This window comes from Pimephales promelas, chromosome 3 (assembly GCF_988280905.1).
Source record: "Pimephales promelas chromosome 3, fPimPro1.hap1.1, whole genome shotgun sequence".
In the NCBI taxonomy this organism is placed as follows: Eukaryota; Metazoa; Chordata; class Actinopteri; order Cypriniformes; family Leuciscidae; genus Pimephales; species Pimephales promelas.
In genome coordinates this window covers 45,070,237-45,075,236 of record NC_142771.1, presented here as the reverse complement: position 1 = coordinate 45,075,236, position 5,000 = coordinate 45,070,237, and the positions used below count along the sequence as shown (strand labels likewise).

Sequence of the window (5,000 nt, the reverse complement as noted above, 5' to 3'; positions counted from 1 at the left end):
ATAAAGCTTACAGCACCTTGTATTCCCAGGCGGTCTCCCATCCAAGTACTAACCAGGCCCGACCCTGCTTAGCTTCCGAGATCAGACGAGTTCGGGCGTTCTCAAGGTGGTATGGCCGTAAGCGAAATCTGCTGCCAAAATTGGGCTATTTGAATGGTTAGAACATTAGGGTAGTAAACTATATAAAGCTTACAGCACCTGGTATTCCCAGGCGGTCTCCCATCCAAGTACTAACCAGGCCCGACCCTGCTTAGCTTCCGAGATCAGACGAGTTCGGGCGTTCTCAAGGTGGTATGGCCGTAAGCAAAATCTGCTGCCAAAATTGGGCTATTTGAATGGTTAGAACATTAGGGTAGTAAACTATATAAAGCTTACAGCACCTGGTATTCCCAGGCGGTCTCCCATCCAAGTACTAACCAGGCCCGACCCTGCTTAGCTTCCGAGATCAGACGAGTTCGGGCGTTCTCAAGGTGGTATGGCCGTAAGCGAAATCTGCTGCCAAAATTGGGCTATTTGAAGAAGAAAAAAAAGAGACTCTTTCAGGCTTTCTGAAGAAACTCAGAGAATATTTCAGGCTTTTCGAGGGGAAAAAAAGACAATTTAGGATTTTTGAACCATTTCATTGACTCTTTTTTTTTTTTTTTTTTTTTTAAACAATAAAGCTTACAGCACCTGGTATTCCCAGGCGGTCTCCCATCCAAGTACTAACCAGGCCCGACCCTGCTTAGCTTCCGAGATCAGACGAGTTCGGGCGTTCTCAAGGTGGTATGGCCGTAAGCGAAATCTGCTGCCAAAATTGGGCTATTTGAATGGTTAGAAAATTAGGGTAGTAAACTATATAAAGCTTACAGCACCTTGTATTCCCAGGCGGTCTCCCATCCAAGTACTAACCAGGCCCGACCCTGCTTAGCTTCCGAGATCAGACGAGTTCGGGCGTTCTCAAGGTGGTATGGCCGTAAGCGAAATCTGCTGCCAAAATTGGGCTATTTGAATGGTTAGAACATTAGGGTAGTAAACTATATAAAGCTTACAGCACCTGGTATTCCCAGGCGGTCTCCCATCCAAGTACTAACCAGGCCCGACCCTGCTTAGCTTCCGAGATCAGACGAGTTCGGGCGTTCTCAAGGTGGTATGGCCGTAAGCGAAATCTGCTGCCAAAATTGGGCTATTTGAATGGTTAGAACATTAGGGTAGTAAACTATATAAAGCTTACAGCACCTGGTATTCCCAGGCGGTCTCCCATCCAAGTACTAACCAGGCCCGACCCTGCTTAGCTTCCGAGATCAGACGAGTTCGGGCGTTCTCAAGGTGGTATGGCCGTAAGCGAAATCTGCTGCCAAAATTGGGCTATTTGAATGGTTAGAACATTAGGGTAGTAAACTATATAAAGCTTACAGCACCTGGTATTCCCAGGCGGTCTCCCATCCAAGTACTAACCAGGCCCGACCCTGCTTAGCTTCCGAGATCAGACGAGTTCGGGCGTTCTCAAGGTGGTATGGCCGTAAGCGAAATCTGCTGCCAAAATTGGGCTATTTGAATGGTTAGAACATTAGGGTAGTAAACTATATAAAGCTTACAGCACCTGGTATTCCCAGGCGGTCTCCCATCCAAGTACTAACCAGGCCCGACCCTGCTTAGCTTCCGAGATCAGACGAGTTCGGGCGTTCTCAAGGTGGTATGGCCGTAAGCGAAATCTGCTGCCAAAATTGGGCTATTTGAATGGTTAGAACATTAGGGTAGTAAACTATATGAAGCTTACAGCACCTGGTATTCCCAGGCGGTCTCCCATCCAAGTACTAACCAGGCCCGACCCTGCTTAGCTTCCGAGATCAGACGAGTTCGGGCGTTCTCAAGGTGGTATGGCCGTAAGCGAAATCTGCTGCCAAAATTGGGCTATTTGAATGGTTAGAACATTAGGGTAGTAAACTATATAAAGCTTACAGCACCTGGTATTCCCAGGCGGTCTCCCATCCAAGTACTAACCAGGCCCGACCCTGCTTAGCTTCCGAGATCAGACGAGTTCGGGCGTTCTCAAGGTGGTATGGCCGTAAGCGAAATCTGCTGCCAAAATTGGGCTATTTGAATGGTTAGAACATTAGGGTAGTAAACTATATGAAGCTTACAGCACCTGGTATTCCCAGGCGGTCTCCCATCCAAGTACTAACCAGGCCCGACCCTGCTTAGCTTCCGAGATCAGACGAGTTCGGGCGTTCTCAAGGTGGTATGGCCGTAAGCGAAATCTGCTGCCAAAATTGGGCTATTTGAATGGTTAGAACATTAGGGTAGTAAACTATATAAAGCTTACAGCACCTGGTATTCCCAGGCGGTCTCCCATCCAAGTACTAACCAGGCCCGACCCTGCTTAGCTTCCGAGATCAGACGAGTTCGGGCGTTCTCAAGGTGGTATGGCCGTAAGCAAAATCTGCTGCCAAAATTGGGCTATTTGAATGGTTAGAACATTAGGGTAGTAAACTATATAAAGCTTACAGCACCTGGTATTCCCAGGCGGTCTCCCATCCAAGTACTAACCAGGCCCGACCCTGCTTAGCTTCCGAGATCAGACGAGTTCGGGCGTTCTCAAGGTGGTATGGCCGTAAGCGAAATCTGCTGCCAAAATTGGGCTATTTGAAGAAGAAAAAAAAGAGACTCTTTCAGGCTTTCTGAAGAAACTCAGAGAATATTTCAGGCTTTTCGAGGGGAAAAAAAGACAATTTAGGATTTTTGAACCATTTCATTGACTCTTTTTTTTTTTTTTTTTTTTTTAAACAATAAAGCTTACAGCACCTGGTATTCCCAGGCGGTCTCCCATCCAAGTACTAACCAGGCCCGACCCTGCTTAGCTTCCGAGATCAGACGAGTTCGGGCGTTCTCAAGGTGGTATGGCCGTAAGCGAAATCTGCTGCCAAAATTGGGCTATTTGAATGGTTAGAAAATTAGGGTAGTAAACTATATAAAGCTTACAGCACCTTGTATTCCCAGGCGGTCTCCCATCCAAGTACTAACCAGGCCCGACCCTGCTTAGCTTCCGAGATCAGACGAGTTCGGGCGTTCTCAAGGTGGTATGGCCGTAAGCGAAATCTGCTGCCAAAATTGGGCTATTTGAATGGTTAGAACATTAGGGTAGTAAACTATATAAAGCTTACAGCACCTGGTATTCCCAGGCGGTCTCCCATCCAAGTACTAACCAGGCCCGACCCTGCTTAGCTTCCGAGATCAGACGAGTTCGGGCGTTCTCAAGGTGGTATGGCCGTAAGCGAAATCTGCTGCCAAAATTGGGCTATTTGAATGGTTAGAACATTAGGGTAGTAAACTATATAAAGCTTACAGCACCTGGTATTCCCAGGCGGTCTCCCATCCAAGTACTAACCAGGCCCGACCCTGCTTAGCTTCCGAGATCAGACGAGTTCGGGCGTTCTCAAGGTGGTATGGCCGTAAGCGAAATCTGCTGCCAAACTTGGGCTATTTGAAGAAGAAAAAAAAGAGACTCTTTCAGGCTTTCTGAAGAAACTCAGAGAATATTTCAGGCTTTTCGAGGGGAAAAAAAGACAATTTAGGATTTTTGAACCATTTCATTGACTCTTTTTTTTTTTTTTTTTTTTTAAACAATAAAGCTTACAGCACCTGGTATTCCCAGGCGGTCTCCCATCCAAGTACTAACCAGGCCCGACCCTGCTTAGCTTCCGAGATCAGACGAGTTCGGGCGTTCTCAAGGTGGTATGGCCGTAAGCGAAATCTGCTGCCAAAATTGGGCTATTTGAATGGTTAGAACATTAGGGTAGTAAACTATATAAAGCTTACAGCACCTGGTATTCCCAGGCGGTCTCCCATCCAAGTACTAACCAGGCCCGACCCTGCTTAGCTTCCGAGATCAGACGAGTTCGGGCGTTCTCAAGGTGGTATGGCCGTAAGCGAAATCTGCTGCCAAAATTGGGCTATTTGAATGGTTAGAACATTAGGGTAGTAAACTATATAAAGCTTACAGCACCTGGTATTCCCAGGCGGTCTCCCATCCAAGTACTAACCAGGCCCGACCCTGCTTAGCTTCCGAGATCAGACGAGTTCGGGCGTTCTCAAGGTGGTATGGCCGTAAGCGAAATCTGCTGCCAAAATTGGGCTATTTGAATGGTTAGAACATTAGGGTAGTAAACTATATAAAGCTTACAGCACCTGGTATTCCCAGGCGGTCTCCCATCCAAGTACTAACCAGGCCCGACCCTGCTTAGCTTCCGAGATCAGACGAGTTCGGGCGTTCTCAAGGTGGTATGGCCGTAAGCGAAATCTGCTGCCAAAATTGGGCTATTTGAATGGTTAGAACATTAGGGTAGTAAACTATATAAAGCTTACAGCACCTGGTATTCCCAGGCGGTCTCCCATCCAAGTACTAACCAGGCCCGACCCTGCTTAGCTTCCGAGATCAGACGAGTTCGGGCGTTCTCAAGGTGGTATGGCCGTAAGCAAAATCTGCTGCCAAAATTGGGCTATTTGAATGGTTAGAACATTAGGGTAGTAAACTATATAAAGCTTACAGCACCTGGTATTCCCAGGCGGTCTCCCATCCAAGTACTAACCAGGCCCGACCCTGCTTAGCTTCCGAGATCAGACGAGTTCGGGCGTTCTCAAGGTGGTATGGCCGTAAGCGAAATCTGCTGCCAAAATTGGGCTATTTGAAGAAGAAAAAAAAGAGACTCTTTCAGGCTTTCTGAAGAAACTCAGAGAATATTTCAGGCTTTTCGAGGGGAAAAAAAGACAATTTAGGATTTTTGAACCATTTCATTGACTCTTTTTTTTTTTTTTTTTTTTTAAACAATAAAGCTTACAGCACCTGGTATTCCCAGGCGGTCTCCCATCCAAGTACTAACCAGGCCCGACCCTGCTTAGCTTCCGAGATCAGACGAGTTCGGGCGTTCTCAAGGTGGTATGGCCGTAAGCGAAATCTGCTGCCAAAATTGGGCTATTTGAATGGTTAGAAAATTAGGGTAGTAAACTATATAAAGCTTACA

The 5,000-nt window shown here is 46.8% G+C and overlaps 26 non-coding genes across 26 annotated transcripts in view; all 26 read right to left on the bottom strand.

Annotated features, from left to right (window-relative positions):
• Positions 1 to 4: 4 nt before the first annotated feature.
• LOC148983981 (5S ribosomal RNA) lies at positions 5 to 123 on the bottom strand. Its single transcript, XR_016163201.1, has one exon. It is a non-coding gene; the product is annotated as a 5S ribosomal RNA (ribosomal RNA).
• A 63-nt stretch (positions 124 to 186) lies between these two features.
• On the bottom strand, positions 187 to 305 carry LOC148983980 (5S ribosomal RNA). Its single transcript, XR_016164693.1, has one exon. It is a non-coding gene; the product is annotated as a 5S ribosomal RNA (ribosomal RNA).
• A 63-nt stretch (positions 306 to 368) lies between these two features.
• On the bottom strand, positions 369 to 487 carry LOC148983979 (5S ribosomal RNA). Its single transcript, XR_016164692.1, has one exon. It is a non-coding gene; the product is annotated as a 5S ribosomal RNA (ribosomal RNA).
• Positions 488 to 660: 173 nt separating this feature from the next.
• On the bottom strand, positions 661 to 779 carry LOC148983978 (5S ribosomal RNA). Its single transcript, XR_016164691.1, has one exon. It is a non-coding gene; the product is annotated as a 5S ribosomal RNA (ribosomal RNA).
• Positions 780 to 842: 63 nt separating this feature from the next.
• Positions 843 to 961, bottom strand: LOC148983977 (5S ribosomal RNA). The gene has a single exon (XR_016163200.1). It is a non-coding gene; the product is annotated as a 5S ribosomal RNA (ribosomal RNA).
• A 63-nt stretch (positions 962 to 1,024) lies between these two features.
• On the bottom strand, positions 1,025 to 1,143 carry LOC148983976 (5S ribosomal RNA). Its single transcript, XR_016164690.1, has one exon. It is a non-coding gene; the product is annotated as a 5S ribosomal RNA (ribosomal RNA).
• Positions 1,144 to 1,206: 63 nt separating this feature from the next.
• On the bottom strand, positions 1,207 to 1,325 carry LOC148983975 (5S ribosomal RNA). Its single transcript, XR_016164689.1, has one exon. It is a non-coding gene; the product is annotated as a 5S ribosomal RNA (ribosomal RNA).
• A 63-nt stretch (positions 1,326 to 1,388) lies between these two features.
• LOC148983974 (5S ribosomal RNA) lies at positions 1,389 to 1,507 on the bottom strand. Its single transcript, XR_016164688.1, has one exon. It is a non-coding gene; the product is annotated as a 5S ribosomal RNA (ribosomal RNA).
• A 63-nt stretch (positions 1,508 to 1,570) lies between these two features.
• Positions 1,571 to 1,689, bottom strand: LOC148983973 (5S ribosomal RNA). Its single transcript, XR_016164687.1, has one exon. It is a non-coding gene; the product is annotated as a 5S ribosomal RNA (ribosomal RNA).
• A 63-nt stretch (positions 1,690 to 1,752) lies between these two features.
• On the bottom strand, positions 1,753 to 1,871 carry LOC148983972 (5S ribosomal RNA). The gene has a single exon (XR_016164686.1). It is a non-coding gene; the product is annotated as a 5S ribosomal RNA (ribosomal RNA).
• Positions 1,872 to 1,934: 63 nt separating this feature from the next.
• On the bottom strand, positions 1,935 to 2,053 carry LOC148983971 (5S ribosomal RNA). The gene has a single exon (XR_016164685.1). It is a non-coding gene; the product is annotated as a 5S ribosomal RNA (ribosomal RNA).
• A 63-nt stretch (positions 2,054 to 2,116) lies between these two features.
• LOC148983970 (5S ribosomal RNA) lies at positions 2,117 to 2,235 on the bottom strand. The gene has a single exon (XR_016164684.1). It is a non-coding gene; the product is annotated as a 5S ribosomal RNA (ribosomal RNA).
• Positions 2,236 to 2,298: 63 nt separating this feature from the next.
• Positions 2,299 to 2,417, bottom strand: LOC148983969 (5S ribosomal RNA). The gene has a single exon (XR_016164682.1). It is a non-coding gene; the product is annotated as a 5S ribosomal RNA (ribosomal RNA).
• A 63-nt stretch (positions 2,418 to 2,480) lies between these two features.
• Positions 2,481 to 2,599, bottom strand: LOC148983968 (5S ribosomal RNA). Its single transcript, XR_016164680.1, has one exon. It is a non-coding gene; the product is annotated as a 5S ribosomal RNA (ribosomal RNA).
• Positions 2,600 to 2,772: 173 nt separating this feature from the next.
• Positions 2,773 to 2,891, bottom strand: LOC148983967 (5S ribosomal RNA). Its single transcript, XR_016164679.1, has one exon. It is a non-coding gene; the product is annotated as a 5S ribosomal RNA (ribosomal RNA).
• Positions 2,892 to 2,954: 63 nt separating this feature from the next.
• Positions 2,955 to 3,073, bottom strand: LOC148983966 (5S ribosomal RNA). The gene has a single exon (XR_016163199.1). It is a non-coding gene; the product is annotated as a 5S ribosomal RNA (ribosomal RNA).
• Positions 3,074 to 3,136: 63 nt separating this feature from the next.
• LOC148983965 (5S ribosomal RNA) lies at positions 3,137 to 3,255 on the bottom strand. Its single transcript, XR_016164678.1, has one exon. It is a non-coding gene; the product is annotated as a 5S ribosomal RNA (ribosomal RNA).
• Positions 3,256 to 3,318: 63 nt separating this feature from the next.
• Positions 3,319 to 3,437, bottom strand: LOC148983964 (5S ribosomal RNA). The gene has a single exon (XR_016164677.1). It is a non-coding gene; the product is annotated as a 5S ribosomal RNA (ribosomal RNA).
• Positions 3,438 to 3,609: 172 nt separating this feature from the next.
• Positions 3,610 to 3,728, bottom strand: LOC148983963 (5S ribosomal RNA). The gene has a single exon (XR_016164676.1). It is a non-coding gene; the product is annotated as a 5S ribosomal RNA (ribosomal RNA).
• A 63-nt stretch (positions 3,729 to 3,791) lies between these two features.
• On the bottom strand, positions 3,792 to 3,910 carry LOC148983962 (5S ribosomal RNA). Its single transcript, XR_016164675.1, has one exon. It is a non-coding gene; the product is annotated as a 5S ribosomal RNA (ribosomal RNA).
• Positions 3,911 to 3,973: 63 nt separating this feature from the next.
• Positions 3,974 to 4,092, bottom strand: LOC148983961 (5S ribosomal RNA). The gene has a single exon (XR_016164674.1). It is a non-coding gene; the product is annotated as a 5S ribosomal RNA (ribosomal RNA).
• Positions 4,093 to 4,155: 63 nt separating this feature from the next.
• LOC148983960 (5S ribosomal RNA) lies at positions 4,156 to 4,274 on the bottom strand. The gene has a single exon (XR_016164673.1). It is a non-coding gene; the product is annotated as a 5S ribosomal RNA (ribosomal RNA).
• Positions 4,275 to 4,337: 63 nt separating this feature from the next.
• On the bottom strand, positions 4,338 to 4,456 carry LOC148983959 (5S ribosomal RNA). Its single transcript, XR_016164672.1, has one exon. It is a non-coding gene; the product is annotated as a 5S ribosomal RNA (ribosomal RNA).
• A 63-nt stretch (positions 4,457 to 4,519) lies between these two features.
• On the bottom strand, positions 4,520 to 4,638 carry LOC148983958 (5S ribosomal RNA). The gene has a single exon (XR_016164670.1). It is a non-coding gene; the product is annotated as a 5S ribosomal RNA (ribosomal RNA).
• A 172-nt stretch (positions 4,639 to 4,810) lies between these two features.
• LOC148983957 (5S ribosomal RNA) lies at positions 4,811 to 4,929 on the bottom strand. Its single transcript, XR_016164669.1, has one exon. It is a non-coding gene; the product is annotated as a 5S ribosomal RNA (ribosomal RNA).
• A 63-nt stretch (positions 4,930 to 4,992) lies between these two features.
• The window catches only part of LOC148983956 (5S ribosomal RNA), a 119-nt gene continuing 111 nt past the window's right edge, over positions 4,993 to 5,000 (bottom strand). The window contains exon 1 of the ribosomal RNA XR_016163198.1: positions 4,993 to 5,000. This exon is cut by the window's right edge and continues 111 nt beyond it. This is a non-coding gene — a ribosomal RNA (5S ribosomal RNA).